Source organism: Amblyomma mixtum, chromosome 1, assembly GCF_055824585.1.
Source record: "Amblyomma mixtum isolate Tamu chromosome 1, ASM5582458v1, whole genome shotgun sequence".
Lineage (NCBI taxonomy): Eukaryota > Metazoa > Arthropoda > Arachnida > Ixodida > Ixodidae > Amblyomma > Amblyomma mixtum.
The window spans coordinates 239,684,777-239,706,870 of NC_143012.1; positions in this window are offsets into that span (position 1 = coordinate 239,684,777).

Consider the following 22,094-nt stretch of genomic DNA (forward strand, 5'->3'; position numbering starts at 1 on the left):
AATGTAACCGGAGGAACAGTGCCGCAATATACCTAGAGAAGACAAAGGTTACGGACGAAAGTAGCTGAACAGATAGCTTTGACGCGCCTTTTCTGTTTCTAGAGAGCCGCCCAAAAAGCTAGATCAGTACGGAGTCCCGCTTCACCGCCTTCGCGTCCACCGTGCGCACTGATGCGTCGCCGTAAAAGCGACAAACTTCTCCGAGTCGCGCGACCAAGCGACGAGCCACGCCTCCCGAACGTTGATGGCCGCTGTCGGTAACATTTAAACAAGTTGTCGTCTTAAACAAGTTGTAACGAAAAATTGCATGAGTTTGATGTCGCCGAAAAGTACGTCAGATAGCAATACTGAGAAAAGTAGCGAGAGCGCCTTTTGCGTGCAATAGCAATAGCAAGCTTTCCTTACACAACAAGAGTATAACTGCAATTAGCGTGCGGTATCAATGGCGCTGGGAACTGTGAGGAATTCTGCCGAATATTCACAGAACTAAGCGAAGTCCTTTACGACGCCTTCAAATATCGAGTGTTCCAAAACATTTTCTTCAGTCGTTGCGACTATTCTGCGCTTGATGCCCAAGTGCGCTCTCTCCCACGACAAGTTTCCGACTGTTCGGCCGCTGTTTCAATAAGCTCTGATCAGTATATGTGACTCGTAACTTCCGTTCGTCGACCAATGTGGCATTCCAATTTTTTTTTTCGTTTTTCTAAGTTGGGGCTGTCCTGGCAGAAGCATCAACAAATGTGCGAGTAAATACGGCGTACTGAGCTTTTGTCTCCTTGCAATATTCGATTTCATCAAGAATATTGTATAATAACACGAGAGGCTACTGTACACTTCTATTTTAGCTTAAAAAAAACTCGTTGCATACAAGCAAATATGGTATTTACTCAAAACAAGGTATTTATAGCTTAATGACGCGTTATGTGTAGGGGAACCGAGATTAACGCTGCGCTAATTGCAGAGCGTGTTAATGTTGTTCACCATGAAAACTAAACAATAAGCAAGCTTTCATCAAAAGTAAGCATCCTCGAAAGTGCAATTCCTGATTTATAATTTTCTCTCCCCTTTTTCTGCAGTTGTCACGCATGCCGGTGACCGAAATCGTATCACTGTGACCGAAATCGTATTTAAATAAAAGAGTGGGTACAAAGGCAGGAACAATAAATAATAGACAAGCACAGTCCTTGTCTTTGTGCGCGCCGTCATTTCTACCTTTAAGAAAAGTTGGGCCATTTATTTCTCTGAGAACTTGACTGCCGCTTTTCTTTTTATACACCTCGAAATCTTGCCATTTGTTTTATCAGTAGGCTGCATCGAAACAAAGTCAAAAGGCTGTGCTTGCCTAACAACGAGCATTCTTTCGAACTCGGTTATTGTTTCGTAATGAATGTGGGACCGAGGAAACTGACTTTTTTCCAGCTATTGATCCTCGCTAGCTGGTCTTGAGATGTGCGCATACTCACCTCGTGGAGCCTTCTTCCTATTCACAGTCTTTTGCGGCAGAAGCCAGGGGTCGAGATGGTTTGTTAGCTTGCCCTACGAAAAGATGTTTTTCTGCCCTAGCCAGGTTGCTACCTATTATTCCTACTCGGAAATAGGACTCATGCAATCGGAGCCCAACAGCCGACAGCAGCGTTTGGTCTCCTTTAGGTTGTCACGAGTCGGCATGGCTTCGAATAGAGACGTTTTCTTCAGGGAGCGCTAACGAAAGCACTGTGTTTGCCAATCACCTAGAGCCTAAATATGTATCCTCCTAAAAATAAAGGCAGAAACGCTCAAAGGCACTTTAAGCCCCGTTAGTAAGAATACCCACTCAAACTTATCACAGAAGAGACTACATTGTTTCGCCTTGGATATCAACAACCTCAATCAGCCCAATCATTGTAAGCTTGCTTTGCTGGAACCCAAGCGGGTGTTTAAATATAATTTTTCTTTCGCTATATTCTTATACAGAAAGACACCTGCTACATTTCAGAATTCTCGACGAGTGTTCAAGAAAATTTGGATGCACACATTAGTTTGCTTGTATAAAGAGGGGAATAAATGACCACGTATATCGCAAACATAGGGGCAGTATGGGACGTACGGTAATTTGTCGTCATGCCGCTTTGCCAGGGCACATTATGCAGTGCACGTTGCACCGACACATTATGCACTGCATGTTGCACCGCGCTGAGAAACAACGTTTTGTGAGCCTGAGAAGCGTTAGACCTTTCTCCGTCAAGCTGCGTACGACTGATTAGAGTTTTGGAATAGGCATGATACAATAGTACTCGGTTAGTGCTTTTTAAAGTGCAACGCAGCTGAAATGCTAGAGCTTTATTCTTATATTATTGTTTGTTTCGAATATTTCTGTCTTATGGAACTGCCATCCTGGCGGGTTACTCCCCAACCGAATTGCCAAAAAAGCTTGAATTTTGACAGAGTTGGATTAGAACGTCTCTGTGCCTTCTTAAACTGAATCTCGTGGGGCTACTTTTCTTGCTTAGTAAAGGTCCCTAACAGGGACTGAATAATTTGTCCTCTTAGTATTAACATTCTCTTAGTTACAAAGTGTGAACGAAGACTTCCCTTCTTACTTCAGTGAAAAAAAGAAACAAATAAGAAGCATCAATTGTTTCATATACCGGAAAGCATTGCCTAAGCCTGCCGAAATATTCGCAGAATAAATATTAAGTGCAATGTACACAGTTTGGTTTCATTTCAGGGTGAGTTCAGTTGCCTTTCAGTCACATGAAATTATGTAATTACTCATTTACGTTCGTAAACATCATTTTTGCCCGTCAGGATTGTTTCAGCGGAGGCTTTCCGATTAATCGTGATCGCCTGCGGCTATTGAACTTGGCCACAAGCCTCAGCACTCTGATTAGTTTTAAATCGCCTTAGGCACATCGGAAAAAACTGCCGCAGCCATTAAAGAACACGTTACCTAAGCTCAGTAGCCAAAGCTGCACGTCTGAAACGGATCGTGTCAGCGGCTTGACCCTACAGTTGAGCTCGACGCATGTGAAAGGTTCAAAGCTAGTAGGCGACAGGTTTGAATGTAAGCAAAAATAAAATACAGGCAAAAACAACCCCCCCCCTCCCCCGGTGATAATTCTCAGCAAATTAATGTGCTGCCCATTGTCTCGGGGATCACTAAACAACTGCTGCCACTGTTCTGGAACAAAACTAAAGAACGTAAACAGCTTTACTCACTGGGCAGATGCTTTTCAAAAACTGACAAAGGTGTGGTGAACATGTTGATAACCCGGCAGCGCCGAGAAGTAAGACCATGTAGGTGAGAGGGAAGAGAAAATAGGGAGAGAGAGAAAGAGAAAACTTTATTTAATAGGTAGATGTCTGTGTTATTTAGACAGAGACCGCGAAAGGTCCTTAGTGCGCTGCGTGGGTAAATTTGATATGTGCCCCTGGCCCTTGCTGTCGCAAGAAGTCAACCACCTGAAAATCGGCGACGTTACAGCGCCGAAACGAGCTGGGAGCCAGCTCGTCAAGAACACATAGCTTCAAAATCTGGCTACTAAATTAATACATAGCGCTTATTCGCTCATGGTACGACTGAAACAAGTTCACATGTGGCGCATAACGCGTATGTAAGTGAATATCAAAGTCAAATTCAATTCTCGTGCCGCCGAAAACTATGGGATTCGTCAATGTTAATTATCTAGAGAAACTTAAGACTGCTTAAACTTTAGCGTAAGTTCAAGTAAAACGTGAAATTTGATGCTGGCTACACCCATACTGTTTACTGCGCTGTAATTTTTGCAACAATCAAACTACAACAGCCAGAATCATGAAAGGTCGAAGAGATTTTTAAAATTTATTCTGTAAAGTGGTGTCGCACAGAGAATTCAGAAAAAAAATATGTTAATTTCTCCGGAGCTCGATGTTAAAGAGATTCGCGTTTTCACCTCAAATCGAGCGTAAATGCATGTATACTGAATCATTCAGTAACCCAAAAACATAGGCGCGCAGTTTTGAGTGCTGCCAACGACAGTTAAAATTTGGGTTAAGGTCAAGCATTTGAGCGCTGCTGGAATGTGAGGCAATGAGAAAAATATACATTAGCAAGTAGGAGGCCGGCCGGCAAAAAAAGAAAACATTGTTTCATGATGGCATCCGGTTATTTGAAGTTCGGGCATGTAGTATATTCTCCCATAAATTTGCAGATAAGCGTTCAGATAGGTGTTCGATAGTGCCGTTGGAACCGCGTATTTCTCCTGTCGCATGAGACTCGTGCAATTATTTTTGAGTTTTGTTTATCCGAATGCTGGACATAAAATTATGTACAGTTAATACGCTTATAAGAAATGAAGAGTGCTTCCCCTACTAAAAAAGGCGGAAAAAGGCGAACATTTGTCGTGCTTGCGACTCTGCGAGCCACACTGAAGAATGGTATCATACACACATGTAGGCTGCAATGATGAGGTATTTCTGTCATGGGGGTGCTCTTTCAGAAACAAGTTACATCTTACTGCGTAAACTTGCGCACTCCCGCAGGGACAGTTTGACCACAGAAAGTCTGAGAGCTGTCCATGCAGCATATGGGGCACTTTCCGAAAATGAAGTTCTGCATCGATGACGAGGAAACAGAATAATCTGAATTGCTTCAGTGAGTCCGTTAGTCTTAGCATGCGCAAGCACTGTGTAGTAATCTTGAAAATAAAGCACCTGTATTCAGTTTCTGACTTCTCGGTTCCTTACGCCTTGCTTATTTCCGCAAAAACATCAAAAAACCACAGAGGGAATGGTGCAGTAATGAATTTCTTACGCATATCCTGCCGTTTAATTCCATACTACGAACGTCGAGCTCCAAGATATCAAATACACATCGTAGAGGGAGATTTATGCTGGTGGCTCTCGAATAGGTACGCGTTAGGGCCTGTAAAACTATCGAGTTTTCCAAGATGTCTAATAGCTGCAATGAGAAATGAGGTATCGCTTCAACGAACAAGAAAAGAAGCCTTGCCTCGCGTCAGTAAATTTCTAGAGTCGCCTGCCGACGAGAAAAGATAATTAACGCCGTTAGACGGCCGGTGCCGCTAGCACTTCCTTGTGGTGGTTTGATTTGGCATTGTGAATTCTTGCAGAACACCATGCTGCACTCTATAGATTTAGTTCGCTAGGTCTTATGAGGGAGAGGGGGGGGAGCAGGAGCAGCTGTGCGCCTAGCCTGTCGATACCGCAGATGAAATATGAAATGCAAAGACGTGTGGCGAGTAAAAAAATTTTTCTTTTACAAGCATGAAACCGCTTTCTGCTTGAGTAAAACCTCTTTTTATCTGTTTATGCTACTAGGCGAGGAGATATGAATTAAAGGTACCTTATTCCTTCCAGCCTATGAAGAAATTTTAGCAAACTGGAAAGACATCCGAAAGCGGTTCTATGCAAGAACTAATTATTCCAGTCGCAGTGTGCGCATCGAAGTGTCTATCGCCGCAAGGTGATATCGCTATCCTCTTCAGAGAGACTGGAATTCCTAAGCTTCCTTGTGATAGCACAATCACTTGGTTTAGCTTTTCTCTGAAGCTCAACGCTTTGTTATCCCGTTGAAAGAGAACGAAAATTCTAAGCCGCCATTCACTTAGCGAATAAATAAGTTCCGTAAGTAGAAGGGCATTGTGGTTGCAAGTAGAAAGTGCGGGAACCAAGCCGACAAACTTGGTTCTGCGATGAGGGAGAGAAAACGCGTAACAAGACAACACGGCAGTGGGAAGTAAACTCTATTCGCTCTGATTCGTGCGCAAACAGCGGTACACGCTCATTACCTGAAATTGTACCGTACCATGTTTGGCTGGAGGCTAGAGTACTCCAGCGTTTCTGACTTCTTTGCGACTTTTTCGATTTTGTTTTTATTTAGGAAGTAATTTTTTTTACGCAGAACAAAAGAAAACAGAGCAAATGAGGCATCTAGATGAGAAGCCTTTTCACATTGCGTTTTTAAAATCAAGTAAGGTCATCAAAAAGCAGCCCCAGTTCCTTCGATTTCAAAGTAAAAAGCACATTTAGACGGTGTTCAGGATGTTCCAGCAAAGCTGCTACAAGAAAAACAAGCATTCACATAAAGTTTTGGTCTGAGTGCATGCCGCATGCTTGCGAAATTGTTTCGTAAGGTCTGCGAACAACTTTTCTTAGTGCTTTAATATTAGACAGCGAGGCGCGGAGGTTTCTTTTTACTAGGCCTGTAATTGAAGGTGGGTGGTCCTTAGCAGGGTATACATCGCCCAGTCACAGTCTCAAGCACCTCAAAGGTAAGGATTGCATTCACTGAACGGCATAATGAAGAGGAGCAGAATTAAGTTTGCGCACATAACGACGTTTCATTGAAAATACAGAGTGTCAGGGTGCGGGAACCGACCATTTTCAGCGTTAATTCCTCGCGATATCCCGAATTGTTCGATTATCCTATGATTAACAACTGTGTAATTATGGATTATGAGTCCCGGCAGAGGAGATGGCCGTTGTATTTTTGATAATGAGAACAAAAAAACTTATGGTCTGATTTGTTAAAACGTAGTGGTTCCGAGTTCGTCCATCTCTAAATACAAAACGTTGCAACGATTCGCGTCACATGGTCGTGGTTTAGAAGGGTATCAGAAAATAAAATGCTAGCGGTATATTTTTTCATTGCCATTTTTCTTTCGTTGTTGATCTCAGTCTAGGTGTCCAGGGAGCGCCTAGGTAAGCAACAGACGCTCACGAAATTTGTGCACAACGACCGTTTTAGCAGCTGCTAAGACCAGCTACATCTCGAACAGGCACCGTCGGGTGCTGCCACCCGCAACCGTTCTTTATTCTGAGGTACCGGTGCCGAGACAGCTGGCAGCCAAGACGCACCGATCATGTACTAGGGTAAGCGGTCTACCGTTTATAAGCTCTCGGAGATCTTCGTAGCCTCTTTTGCTGCTACAAATGCAGCAAATTCAGGTTTTGCTCCTCAACAGTTACGGCGCTGGGCTGCGGACCCGAAAGACGCAGTCGGATCCCGGCCGTGTCGGTCAAATTTCGATTGAGGCGAAATTCTCGAGGCTCGTGTACTGTGCGGTGTCAGTGCACGTTAAAGAACTCCAGGTGTCGAAATTTCCAGCGCCCATCACTACGTTGTCTCTCATTGCCTGAGTCGCTTTGGGACGTTAACCCTCATATGCTGCATGCCTATCATCTTGTATCACGAACAGATGTATTTGCAATGTCCTTAAACCATAAAAGTGATGAAGGAATTTCGGGTGAGTTATTTACACCATTTACTGTAAAATATTTCCCATTTTCTTTCTATCATATTTCTATCGTCCCTTTTGTCTGGAAGTATACCATTCGATTCAAGGGCGGCATGTGTTGCGCTTGTACAGGAATTACTCTGCATTGCTTCCTAACGAGGGAGTTATGAAGTTATGTTATGAAAAAAAAAATGCAGGGAAAATACGGCTCTTGCCGATCGTTTTAACAGAGCCGTAGCGTATTTCAGACAGTGGTTGTTTTCGTTCGCACTATGCTTTCTTCATTTTAAAGCGATAGCGTTAAAGGCCCCGTTACCCAGAAAATTACGGCATCGGCATTGTGAACGAAAAATAGGAGGCGGAGGGTGGGCCATGTGGCCACCCCTCGGAGAAGCAACCTGGGTGGCCCACCTACGTCACGTGGCATTGTGGCGTCTTCTTCACAAATTGCCCCCCCCCCCCCCCGGATCGTGAGCAAACTGACCACCCTGGCAGGTGGCTGTTAAATCAATCATTGATCGGGAGAGGTTGCTCGGAAAGAGCAACTTGGGTCGCACAAGCCCGACCTGTGGCAGCGCCTGCTATCACAGGGCAGTGGTGCATACCTTAACGTTTGTACCATTGCAGAAGGAGTAGTGTGAGGGCTCCCAGCAACCTATGAATGCAAAGTTGAGAATAACCAATTTCGCACATATGGGCATTAAATCATCAACACTATCGCGATATGTCCTTAAGGCGGATCTGAAGTGTCCCGGCCCCTCAAATTTTTTTTTTTTTTGCTTTCTACGATACTCCTCCTGACAGAATCCTTCAGTGGTCCTGCGATATGCTGCAAATGAAGCACAGTCACACTCACACACACCACCCAAGAGTGTTTAGAAAGCAGAGATGGGATGACTTAATTTTAAAACATACCACGTACCTGGTCGCTGTTGCGCAGTTTGTTGTTGTGTTCTCGAGTGCATTGAGGAGGTGAGAGAAAATGGAGATTTTTAATGACCTATGTTTCCACAACTGCTGTACCAAGGGTGCAAACACAGCAAGGCTTAGTGACCGTTTGAAAGCAGTAATTAGCTTCTGATCATCGAAAAGGCATCAGTGTTCTTTTACTGAGCATGTATACCTCCTCCCTTACAAATGTTGTCTAATATTTTTTCGCAACATTGCAGAAGACAAAACTATCTATTCAGAGGAGTGGAAAAGTGTCGGCGTTTGTTGGTTCTTGCTGTCGTTGAGGACTGGAAAAGTATAGATTTAGAACCGAATTCTCTATTATAAGGCTGTAGGACGGTTAGGTCTAACACAAGCCTTCGTTGTCTGAGCGGTGTTGGAGAGATAACGCCAGAGGGGATGTTGAGATGAAAACTAAGAAACGGCTCGGAAACAGCTAGTAATTGGCTTGGAGCGCAAAGAGGTCGGTAATAATTTTCTCACTTGTTGTCAGACCGCAGGGTTCTTTATGGTAGGTGCTTTCGCTGCTGACTCTCGATATTATCTATATACACACTTCGTGGAGTGAGCTAGGATCAATCCTTCCAGTGGCAACCGACTCCTTAGTATTTCGTAATACTTCAAAGAAAATCTGTTTAAAAAAAGAAAAGCGCAATGACGCCAGCATGAAGTGAGCTTTTTCGAACGGCTACATAGCGGTTCATGAGGGGCGAGAGAAACCAATTTCCGAATTCCTTACACTTCATTTCGCGGTCCGTGGAACCTATAATTTGCAGCCACAGGGCTTTACCGCTTCTTTGTTATGAGTGCGGTATTTTAAAATAAAAGGGAACGTAATCATGTGTCCTTCCACTTTTCGCTAAACTTCTTCATTTTGCGCTTCAGCACCTGCGCGACAAAAGGTGAAGTTATTGGCAGGAACATGCGCTCCGCACAGCGATGCCCCCTTTAAGCTCTTCTCAGTGTTGAAATATTGTTCATTCTTCGGTGTGGTCGGTGAGGAAAAGGGCGGCCGGGATGCTGCAGCGTGTATGTTTGTCTTAGATATTTAGTTCCTGAAATTATATGAAGACTAGCTTAGGTGTCCTGCCCGTACGTTACACACGTTTACTGGTCCCCCCAAAAGAAAGTAAGAAACGCCTCACGACATCGACTGCAGATAAATATGCTGTTAAAGGCCAATTCTCTTGTCAGGATACCTGTGATACATTTTACCTTGAGTTACCATTGTGGATACTTGTAAATGACTTCACTACAGGGCCTAGCGCCATGACAGGCGAAAATTCTTTTGGTACTGTAATAAGCCTTATAATAGCTTTACTGGGTCGCCTTAACCACGAAACCTACAGGAAGGACTTCTAGGAATATCATAAATAACCTAAGTGAAAATGCGACACCTAAATGGGGTAGGGAAATCAGCAGCCTTTGCGAGTTCACTGTGTGACAGATCAGAAAGACCAGATTCTGCGAACAATGAATCAAAACGCATTTTAGCCTTGGGGCGAGAATAGCATGGAACAAGATCCTATAAAAGTATACTGAATAGGAACACATATGCTCTTTGACTGTATGAATAGAAAAGAGCAAAACCATTTTCGCAGCTGCTGAAAGCCATTTTGAACAATAATGTGAATTCGATGAAGGGGATGATGCATGAAGAAAAGCTGTTCTGGTTAGCGCTGGCCTTAGGTGAGGAGCAGACCACGGAATGAAATCTATATGGCTGTGACCTATTCGGCAATACAAATATCAGGATTACTGTAGAATATTTATGAAATGAACATAGACGTGAACTTTTTCTTCGGAAGTAGGGTAGTTTTAGATTGCATTTAATGAGAGAAACACCATCTGTACATGAATAACTATACAGTGAAGCGAGCAGTTCTTTTTTTTTTATTTGAATCAGTAGCTTTAATGAGCGTGAGTTGAGGACGGCCCCTATTACCCATGCGTATTGCAGTTTACGACGAACAATTTTCTTGTATAAGCCTAAAAAGCTACTCACAACCACCGCAATTCATTGTAAAACGAGGAGTATGACGTCCCAAAGCGGTACGGGTAGTGTCAAAGACGCCATAGCAAAAGGCTTCGGTATAGTCTAGACTATCCGAGTTCTTTAAAACTCTGCTGACATCATATAGCACACGAGCGTTTTTTGCGTCTCAGCTCTTTCGAAATACGGCTGCCACGGCTTAGGTGGAACTCGCGACCTTGGGTTGAGCTTCTGAATACCACAGCCCCGAGCCACCGCAGTGGGCAGATTAAGCGAATTGTAAAAGTAAAGGCGCCAGAAACCACACACACACACAAGACAAGAGAACGGTACAGAGCGCCACTCACAACTAGTTTATTTTGAAGAACCCAGATACATATATACACTTAGCCAGCGCCTGCGCAAGGAACAAAATTATGTATCAATAAGATAACAAACGCTCTAAAAAGTTTTTTTCTGCCTGATACAGCGCAACACATGTTTCACTGACACACTAACTGCCTTTCTTACTTATATAGAACACTTCAATCAGTTCTCTGGCTTTGATTTTGTTGCTTCTGGCAAGAATCCGCACTGATGAGAAGCATGGCTGACAAGAGCGTGAAGGGAAGGATCTGATATATTTCGGCAAATACTAAGCCGTGGTACTAAGCATGGGCGACCTTTCATGAAATGTGCCAAAGGGGTTGTTTACAAAATTCCCCTGTCATGCGGTTGTTCCTATATAGGACAAACAGGGCGCTGCGTTAATGAGCGAATAAGGAAACATGAACGAAACGTAGAACAAAATAAAGAGGGCCCAAATTTGCCGAAACACATCAGATCGTGCCCTTCACGCTCTTGTCAGCCATGCTGCTCATCAGTGTGGATTCTTGTCAGAAGCAGCAATACCAAAGCCAGAGAACTGATTGAAACGTTCTATATCAGTAAGAAAGGCAGTTCGCGTGTCAGTGAAACATCTGTTGCACTGTATCAGGCGGAAAAAAAGTTTTTAGAGCGTTCGTTATCTCATTGATGCGTAATTTTGTTTCTTGCACAGGCGCTGGCTAAGTGTATATTTGTATCTGGGTTCTGCACTATAAACTAGTTGTGAGTGGCGCTCTGTCCCGTTCTCTTGTCTTGTGTATGTGTGTGGTTTCTGGCGCCTTTACTTTTACAATGAATTACCAACTAGCCCAGCAAGAAGTTCTCTTAAGATTAAACGAAATTCCGTCGTAGGTAGCAAATGGTGCAGTGTGTGTTGTACATTATTTGTGGAGCCCTGGCGGGAATTAGCGCATTCGCGTCCAGTTTTTTTGGGGGGGCAAAAATTCCTCACTGACGGCAAGCGTTACGATCTTAAAGCGGTTGCTTCTGAAAACAAGTTAGAATTGAAGTTTTTGAGCCAGCTCAGTGTGCAAGCTTAGTACATTTCATTGCCCATGCAGGTTGCCCAGAATTCAGCAACATTTTGCAGTCGTTACTACGTGGGAACTGAAAAAAAAAAGTCCCGCTTCAAATGTAGGCCTTCCAATAACTGAGGGCCTAAAATATTGCCTCTCAAGTAAAAGCTTACTGCTCACAACAATGGAGCCGAAAAACACAAAGACGACACAATCTTGTCAAAAATAAGACAAAATATTTCGTCGTCCTATAGTAACGACAGGTTTTTTTTCTAGTACTGTAGCATGCTATTCTCTCGTACTCTAGTACTATCGCTTAGCGTTTGTTCTGTGGGGGTGTTCTTCTACGACAAGGCATAGCGCAATACTGCAGAAAATTTTCTTGATGCTAGAAAAAGTTTTTCTTCTTAATTTAGGTTCATGTCCCCAAATAAAAAGAAAATCTTCAGTAAAGAAAACCTTCTTTTTGTCGTTGTTTTCCGGCAGGATTCCTCAAGGAAATGAGGGTCCTAGTGTCTTCCACCCCTTTCCGTTCTTGCTGTTCTGTTTGAATCTTGTTTCGCTCCAACATCTGAAGTGCGCGCCTATTAATTCTCCTCATTCTTTGTGCGCATTCAGATTCCAAAGCACGAGACCGCCGAGGGGCTTGCAGCGGAACGCGTCGCTGCATTGTTGCAGCCGCGCAGGCGGAAGAAAGTTTCACCAAGCAATTCCAGCCCATTGCGTAATAGAAAGACACTTGCTCGCATGAACGCACCGAGCGGTGCATTAATTTCAGAGTGGTATTTCGTCAAGCATGGTGGGTGTAAATATAAGAAATGAGCGGCGCAGCGACACATATAGGTGCATACTCCACTCTCCCGTCAGCGGAGAGCCGCTTCTCCTTCGATCGCTGCATTACAACGCTCATTTCGCGCCTTCGGTCCAGTGACGGTGGGGAATGCGCTTCGGTTGGCATGCCTGCTATGCTCTAGCTCGCGCTTCCTGCGGATACAGTCCATGTGAACAAAGGAATATAAATTTGGCTCCTGGACTCTAAGATCACTGCAGTTTTAGCAGATACTTTCATTTCTGTCCAGTTTTGTTTTGCACGAACAAACGCACTATGAGACTTCTGTGTTAACATGCAGAACATTTGCTTGACATTGTATTTTTGTTTAGAAGTCTGGAAATAAACAGACACTGAGGACAAATTCAGGTTGACATGTATTGATTGGGTACAACATTCTAATACCAAAGCGCAAAAAATTCGCTCCTAAGCCTTTGGAGACATTAGAAATTGTAATGTAATGACGTTGCATGAACGGCAGACTTTTTCTACATGATTACATTTGTTCATTCATGTAGTTTTTCACTGCCAGTCATGTCTAGAAAATGTACTGACAAACACTTCTGCTGGACGTACACAAGGACAATTTTAGCCAATCTCTTCGCCCTTTCAGATACGTATTATTTTGTACAGTCGAGAAACATCGGCGTTTTTTCATATGTCTTGGACTCCTAGTTGAAAAAACAACACGAATTGCTCGAAAATTTGAGATATTTTCTCAGGCCACACTCCTGCACCCCACCTGAATATCAGGGTTATTCTTCTATCAAACACTTCTATTCTAAACTCGTTTTCTTTATTATCTAAATGTAGCGTCGGCCAGAAAAACTCATGAACATTTTCCTTTAGTAAAGAAACCCATGGCACCAGGAAGTAAAGAGGTGACAGCACCACATATCTCGTCGCAGGCATGGCGCAGAATTTCGCGACGTCCATTTTTACTTATAGTTTTAAAACGCGGTTCTAATTTGCAGACACGAAACTGGCCTGTTACTTTGCCTAGCTTGAATATCAAATATGACTAATTGCACACGAGTCGAGACAACAGCGGTAGACGCTTTAACAAACGTTTGTAATGCCGCACACATTACCGTAGATGCCGCGCCGCGATGGGCCGGTGTCTTAGCCTTAGAATATTGTGAAGAGGCCCACTAAGAGAAGGAGGACGCGGATTCAAGTAGCAAGTGAGCAGATTCATATGTTAGATTATTCTGGTTAGATTTACCAAGATTGCTTAACTATTTCTAGCCGTTGCATTCGTAAAAAATGATGCAGTTCTGCATGCATATTAAGTCCTGTCAATATTTTGCTGGCAAATACGGTCGCGACACTTGATGATTTTATATCGGAGGCATAGGCCTATAATATTTCCGCGAGGCTATCTTCCGAAAAAAATTTGCAGGCTATCCAGAATCCTCGAAACTTCGAAGGTACTCGGATGATCATGATCATTCTGCAAAGAGAATAATGTAGTAATGCGCCAGGACTCGCTACTACCATTGTACGCTAAAACATTACGTCTGAAGTTATTCGCAGTGGATGACATAAAATTGTCTGTGGTGCTGGAAAACGCGGGATGAAAGGCGCGTCCAGAGAGGATAACCTATCAGTTTGACCGCATTATCAATAGACGACGAGACAGAGCTGCAGACGAGACAGTTCAGTGTTCTAAGACTATGCCAGTTGTCCAAAGTCATCACAAGCGATACATAAAATAAAAAAAGATAGAACACACATCTCCAATAAACATAAAGGTCACATATCACGCGTTTCAGGCCCGTAAACGGGCAAAACTATTCGAGATTAAAAGAGAAGAAGACTGAATGACAACGAAAACAAAGGATAGGATGAATAAAGGCACGACCGAACAGAAATAGCAGCATGAAAAGCATGGTTAACGTAAAAATCTAAATTCGAGTAGTAACGAAATATAAGCGCATGAAGTAATACAGGGACAGAAGTTACTGCACGTAAAGGCAAAAATGAAGCTCGCAGTAAACAGTCAAAAGCATAGTGCAATGCACAAATTCACCAACAGTCCGGAAATAAATCAAGGAAACAGAAATGAGAGCACAATGTATGCGCACAGCACGGACAAAAAATTTTGTTCTTCAATAAACGAGGCCAGACTTTCTCGTTATGGCAAAAAATAAAACAAAACAAACGTGATTTTTCGAAGAGGCGTTGATGCGCGGTTCCCTGGAGGCAGTCAAAGGAAGCGACAGGCCCAGTTGAATTGTGGAATTTTGGGTCGAGAGAAAAAGGAAACAGGGCTGAATCTGCATCCTGAAAGCTTTCGGTGGTCGAGAGAAGTCGTTTTAGCTTCCTTGTGACGGACAAACAAGCTGGAGAAGCATGAAAAACAGCGTCTAAGAGGAGTAAAACTCGATAAGCAAAGGTACTGTGCTAAAGAAAAGTCGTGAATCCAGAAAGATGCTGGAGTTTATACTTACGTTTTTGTTATCTTTGTCTTCTGTTTGTTAAGAAGGCGCTCAAAACTCTTTATTTGGTCAAGTTGTGAAACGAAGAAAAAGTAAGAAGTTATGTACAATCACTTGCATAAATCTTTCACAGTGACCTGAACAAGCAATCATGGCTACATTTTTAGCACTTTTAAACGCTATTGTTGACTGTAGGATTTTAATTTGTAATACTCGAAGCAATAAATATCCAACCGATCGCAAGCGAGAACTCCAATTTGCTCGGCGAGGCGTTTTTATACACGAAAAAAAAAATTGGCGCTGCAAAGATTGTTCATGTTTGTCGTGGCATACCACACCACACAGTTCGATCATGTAATGTGCGCCTTCACCTATAGCAGAAGTTTTATACGTCTGCTAACAAAAACCCAGGTCACCATTTCGGACGGAACTAACAATACCCATACACTTATCTGGATATCTGCTACTGATCTTAATCTTCTAGTCTTCGAAATCACGGGATGCAAGAGCGAAACGTGTCTATGGCTAGTTGGGAGAAAAGTAGCTGATCAACCGCTTTTACTGATATTTATTGCTCTCTTTTATAATAACAAGTGCACCTCCCGTGTTTATTCGTCTTCCGCCTGACCTGCTCACAAACTCTGGATGTCAAAATAGTGAGTGTACTGTTAGCGTTAACACTAAAGCAAAAACATTTAGTAACTGTTTTCTTTTTGCTTCATGTCAGCCAGTTAGGGTAAAATCTAGATAAATGCTGACTTCTTCTTGGCTGTTACGTCCTGCGCAACAAACAGAAAAGCAAAGAATGTAAGCAATGCTACATAATATAAAAGCAGCTATTTAGAACTTGCTCGCATGGAAAGCTCTGTTCGAGCGCAAAGCCGTATTTGGCGTCGAAATGCCGAAAAATGTCGGCACATGATTTTCTCCATGCCGCAGCAGTAGTTGCCCCCAAAGGGGACATTGTTTGTAGATATAAGATGCGCAGCTAAGAATAGCGCTTGAATTTGTGCGGGGAAATAAATTTCATTACTGAAATAAAACATTTTTTTAAAGCGACCGTCAATACAATAAGCTGTGTTACAGCAACCATGTGCTAAACACTCAGCTGTGTGCATTATACGGTCACATGATGCGAGCGGTTGCTAGTGAGTAGCTCACTGTGCAGTAAAACTGCGCCAAAGTGATCGCACTGAAAAAAAAAAAAAATGGAGGGGAGACTTTAGCTCCGCCGTAAGCTCATGGCGCGATAGTTAATTTAATAGGTACTGCCGATATTTGCACAACTGACAGTCTCTACTTAACATTTATAGATCCCTGGGAGTCCTCATGCCATTCTTTGAGCAGTGGTGCTGCTTTTAAGCTATGCGCCACTGGCCTGCGCAGGCAGGTACTGCCGCCGATAGGACTTGCGCGATCCAGGTTGCCCATCCTGAGCAACCTTTCACGACCAGTCATTAACCTGCCACATGCCATGGTTCGCAGTTCGCTTTCAAACACACCTTCTTGTATTTGGTTTCGGTGGCCGTTGGCTTCTGTCACCTTTGTACATTTGTGTCTCTTTGTGTCAAATATACCTTTGTGTCTGGCTTCACCTTTTCTTGCAGTCCGCAATATGGTACCCCCGTGAAAAAAGTCAGCGAAACTATCTCACAATGCCGGCAAGATTTTCTCAGGAGGCAGGATCCAGAAAAAATATATATTTACCAGGTGAGAACCATAAACGCCCCGCCACCATGGCTCAGTGGTTACGGCGCTCGGCTGCTGACCCGAAAGACGCGGGTTCAATGCCGGCCGTGGCGGCCGAGTTTCGATGAAGGCGAAATTCTAGAGGCCCGTGTGCTGTGCGATGTCAGTGCATGTTAAAGAACCCTAGGTGGTCGAAATTTCCGGAGTCTTTCACTACGGCGTCTGTCATAGCCTGAGTCGCTTTGGGACGTTAAACCCCAATCAAGACGTGAGCATATCATCCCTCAAATCGCAGTCAGGTCTAGCTAATCTTTCTAGTCGCCGTCGCATAGCAAGTCGTGTCCTGTTTCACAAGTTCTTTTATTCACCACGAAAACAAGAACCATACATTTGTGCACTTCCACAACGCAGGTCCCATCGCATCGGTCATTCTCTTCAAGTTTTGCGTCCACGTGGCCGCACCACTGTTTTTGCCAACTCATTTTTTTCTCGTGCAGCAGCTGACTGGAACGGCCTTCCCCATAATATTGCTGCCATAACATGTTCATCATCATTTTCAAGCACTGTTGATTCCTGCATTTTGTAAACCCCACCCCTTATGTAACACCCTGGAAAAGGGTCTTTAAGGAAAATAAAGTGATGTGAAGTGATGTGATGTGAAGTAAACCAACCAACCATAAACACTGCGAATTCCAGCATTCGGTTTTCACTTAATCCCGCCTCCCGATAAGGTTTATGAAAAAAAAGCTGGTTGACTCAAATCTAGCACAGTAATTCGCAGTATCTTTTGGTATTCTGTCGTAGACCTGACACGCCTGGAAGAATGGAGTCGCATTGAACTTACCCTCTAATGCCCATGTGCCACCATTACGGTTTGCTTGCCCCTTGAATACGTCGGCTTTGGGTTCGCGGGGGCCGACTTCCATATCCTGGTACCGCGGTCGCATCTTCTCAACAACGTGACCTCGCATTTCAGAATACTGTCGCCGTCGACACTTTCGCCCTGCATCAGCGGCTCGCAACTGTAGATGTTTCACGCACTCAGCTGCTCTAACGTTCGTGGCGACGTTTAGGTTCTTGCGAGTGCTGCCTCGGGCCACTCATTTTCTCTGCCACTCTAGCCAGCGACTGAGTGACGGCGCGCTCATGAGCCATGAACTAGCCAGACGTCACGGGAGGCCGACTACAAAAAAAAGGTCTGCTAGTATAAGACAACGGGAACCGCCAAAAGTTCCGCTAACAGCTAGCGCTCTGAAAAAAAAAACAAAAAAAACATGACATTCGTGGCAAGCACTCTAGGCGTGCTTTCTTCCATGTTTCTATCTCCTATGTGTAGCACAAAGAACTGTTCTGTCACCATGTCGAAAAATCTTGCACACTATCGAAGCTTTTCGAAAACATCACTGCAAGCCGCGCTAGTCATGAGCTCCTGTTTATTTTTCAACCACACGTTTGATTATAACAAAGATATTTTACCAGCTCTAGGAGAACACCCATTTTAATGCCTTGCCCACGCTCACGGACGCACACTTCATATTTGACGAGATTATGCAGTCAAAATGCTGTATTCGGCGTGTTTCAAAACCACAAACGTGAAGTAAAAAAAGCACTCGGTGTACATGGCCACCAGACGACTGAGTGCGGCGTCCAGAGGTGCCTTAAAATGAAGTTACGCTGCGTTTTACTTCGAAGTATGTGCTGGTGCGGTACTATCCGGGGAAAACCACCGCTATAACCAATGCCCTTGTTTACCTGGAGCACAAAAAGAATCCAATGTCGTTAAGTCATAGGCATATACGATTTTTGGTCGTGCATGAAAGACTTAATTCCTCACATATTTTTTTCCTACTTGCTTTCCCTCAGGTCTGCTTGAGACCCCTTGTCTCGGTTGTTCCAACACTTAGGCAGTGATTAATGGTTCTAAAGCAGGATAATTACTCTTGCTCCTAATGGGGGTAAGACCTTACGTTTTTTTTTTGTTACAGTGCAATTAGAACGGATCCTGCAAGGGCAGTTGTGCAAGAAACATTTTTTTTTTTTAAAACAGATGGGCGCCCCCTTGAAGTAGTAATACCGCAACGCTTTCAGGATGAATGAGCTACGTTAGCAGCAAAGCTTCAGTGCATGCGCAGCACGACTTCGGAGAGACATTGCTCAATCTGGCCATTTAAATACTGAAGGCCTTAGGTGTACTCTGTGTCTTAAATGAAGAAGTAAGGGTGCAACGCTCGGTGATTAGCAAGTGTTGGTTAATTTCAATACACACCTTTCATATGCAAGCTTTTTTCAGTATAACCCATAAGTTATTTTGTTGTTTGAAAATAACATATGCGGTTTTCTTATATGGCCGAGTACTTTAAATAAACATGCACGAAACATACACAACGAGAGTTTCCCCAAAATGGATATATGTGAATTTTCACATTAGCGTCATTGCTTCGATAACTTTTGAGTTCACAGCGTTAGGAGCTAAAGCCAGACCTCCCTCCATCCGCCCCCCCCCCCCCCCCCCCCCCCCCTTCCACCATGTCCTGAAATCTCGTCGCAGTCTTCCACATGAAAAGACATCATCATTTTGTAAAGTCATATGACCCATTAGTGCCTTACATATGACCATCAAGGCTAATACTTTTTAGACAGCACTAGCCCTGAAGAACCGACACTCGTGTCATATTAAGTGAAAGTCCTTTCAATTTGTTTTTTCTTTCTCTACGCATATCAAAGATGGAAATGCATTCTTCAACGGGGCTATCTCCCAAGGTCATGCTGTTCGTGTTGCTTAATATATTCATTGCAACATCGCGTTTCGTTCGCTGTGTGCTGTTTACTTTCCTTATGAACAGTGTAATCGACGTCTTAGTGTTTTGTTACAGCTACAGCTTTAAGGGAGCCTCTTGTGAGGCTTCGACATAGAAGGCATCGAGGTTGTAATCAACAAGTTGCTTCCACACGTGTGCTTAACAAGTTGCTTCCACGCATGTGCTGCCTATTTATTGTGTGCCTCGTAATTTTGCTCTTACTTATGACTGTTTTGAATTGCTTTCTTTATGTTAGACTCTGTGAGAGGAACAGCCGTTGCTGAAACATTGAATAGCGAATCAGGTGCCAGGTAAAGTAAAAATGTACAGTTAGGTAATGAATAAAAAGGACAGTAGAGATATGGGGGAGCAGGTGAGCTTTGCCTTAATCGATATCACAGTCTCCTGATCTTGCAGGGGGAATTTAAATACACAGTAGCTTTTATGCCTCTTGTAACAGTATAGTTTAGAGAGGTTTAGGTTAATTCGAGCTCGTATGATCAGGAAACAAACTGAGATCACTAATGTGCGCAGTTAGGAGATGTGCATCCTGTAGTGGCACTTACACTTGACGCGAACAGTGAGTCTGAGTACCAGCGTGCAGGTACAAAGCCTCTAGGGTCGAAAAGACGTAGCCATGGTCATCTCTATTGCTGGGAGGTGTCTGTAGTGGCTGAACTAAGTGTTAATCTGGCGACAAATGAAAGCTGCAACAGCCTTTCGCTTTTCCTGCTGTTTCCACTATAGGATCAAGTTGATTTTGATGTAATTTTACGTTTCACAACAGTGGTAGCGTTGTCATTATCAGCAAGGTTAGGCAGCGGACAATAAAAAAGAAGGCCCCTACCTCTGCACTCCTGTTAGGCTGTAGTCCCGTTAACTCCCTAGGTTTCTTACTGTGTCAACTCCGCCAGTTTCATGCCGCCTGCTTCTCCTTCAAGTTACAAGTGGGAGCCCATAATAAAGCATCATGGGAAGTAGCGGGGCCAGTTGGTTCATTTTTCAACTTAAAACAGTGCGCAGGGACAGGACACAGTGCTGTGTCTGTGTGTTTCTCGACTGTGTCCTGTCCCTGCGCACTGTTTTACGTTGCATAATAAAGCGTAATGCGTCATTTGAATCGTTGAAAGAAGTGACCGTCTATTTTCGTTGTTAAACCGAATGCGAATTAGTTCCTCTGGAACGCTATGGCCATTGTTTTCCAATGTTTATCATCGTTTTGTAGTGTTTGTCGTTATATGGTTTGTTATGCATGAGATTGCTATGTGAATAAAATGGTATATCAACAGTATTATCAAATGTTATGAAGCGAGAACATTACAGCTCACGTCGTGCTCCAGTTAGGAACTCTTTTCCGATTCATTTCTCCAGAGCCATGTGTCGAGAGATTTCGCGCTCTGATAAAACGCAGCGACAGTTTATTCATTTATTTATTTATTTATCATCATACCCACAGCGCCATTGTCTGGCATTACAGTGGGGGGGTTGAACAAAAAGTACACAAATCCTATCTCATGCAGGTGGTTACAAAAAAAAAAGATAACAATGAGATAGAAAGCACACGGAATTGTTATACATAAAAAATGTCCCAGCATGAAAGAAAATGAATCAATTGATAATATGGGCACTACTTCCTCAGGCAGCTTGTTCCATTCCGAAACCGTTTTAGGGAAAAAAGTCATTTTAAAAAGGTCAGTCCGGCATCTGTATTCTTTAACTTTAAGTGGATGATCTCTTCGTAAAGACACGTAATCAGGGTTGGCTATATATTTGGTTTTGTCTATTCCAGTTCTAGAATGAAATATGTTATGAAATAATTTTAAACGCAGAACTTTCCTACGCGTTTGAAGGGAGTCCCAACCCAAAGATTTTTCGCGCTCGTTACACTAAAATATCGCCCATAGTTATTGAAAACAAAACGGACGGCCAAATTCTGAACTCTTTCTAGCTTTTGAACGTGAAGAAAGGATTTCGGATCCCAGACTGTGCAAGCATACTCAAGTATGCTTCTAACGTTTGTATTATACAGCAGTTCTTTAGTCTTTAAGGGGAAAAGTTTAGCGTTACGTCGCAGGAAGCCTAACTCACGACAGGCTTTGGCAGTAACGAAATCCACGTGACGATGCCAAGACATTGAACTTGTTAATATACACCAAGATATTTAAATTCCAACACTGAAAGCAGTCTGCTATTATTTATGTTATAAGTTAAAATATGGGGAACCTTCTTTTTAGTGAAACACATATGTACAAATTTTTGTAAGTTAATATGCATTCCCCAGTTCTCACACCACTGGGCCACTTTACACAAATCCTGTTGTAATGCATCACAGTCACTTTGATCGTTAATAATTCTATACAATACACAATCGTCCGCAAAAAGACGCATGTATGAAGAAATACCTGAAAAGATGTCATTCATGTAAATTATGAACAGTAAAGGGCCCAAGACGGATCCCTGGGGCACCCCTGATGTTACAGCCACCTCATGCGACTGTTTTCCGTTGACAACAACACATTGACGCCTAAAGCTTAAATATTCCTTTATCCACCTAATAATGTTCTCATTTATGTTGTACCAGTAAAATTTTTGTATTAGCAAGGAATGTGATACGACGTCAAAGGCCTTCTTAAAATCTAGAAAAATACAGTCAACAGAATATCCCTTATCCAAAGCACTTGACAGGTAATGTACAAATTCGGTAAGCTGGGTGCCACACGAGTAACCACTGTGAAAGCCATGCTGATTAGTATTTAATAATGAATGTATACTAAGGTGATTCATAATATTAGTA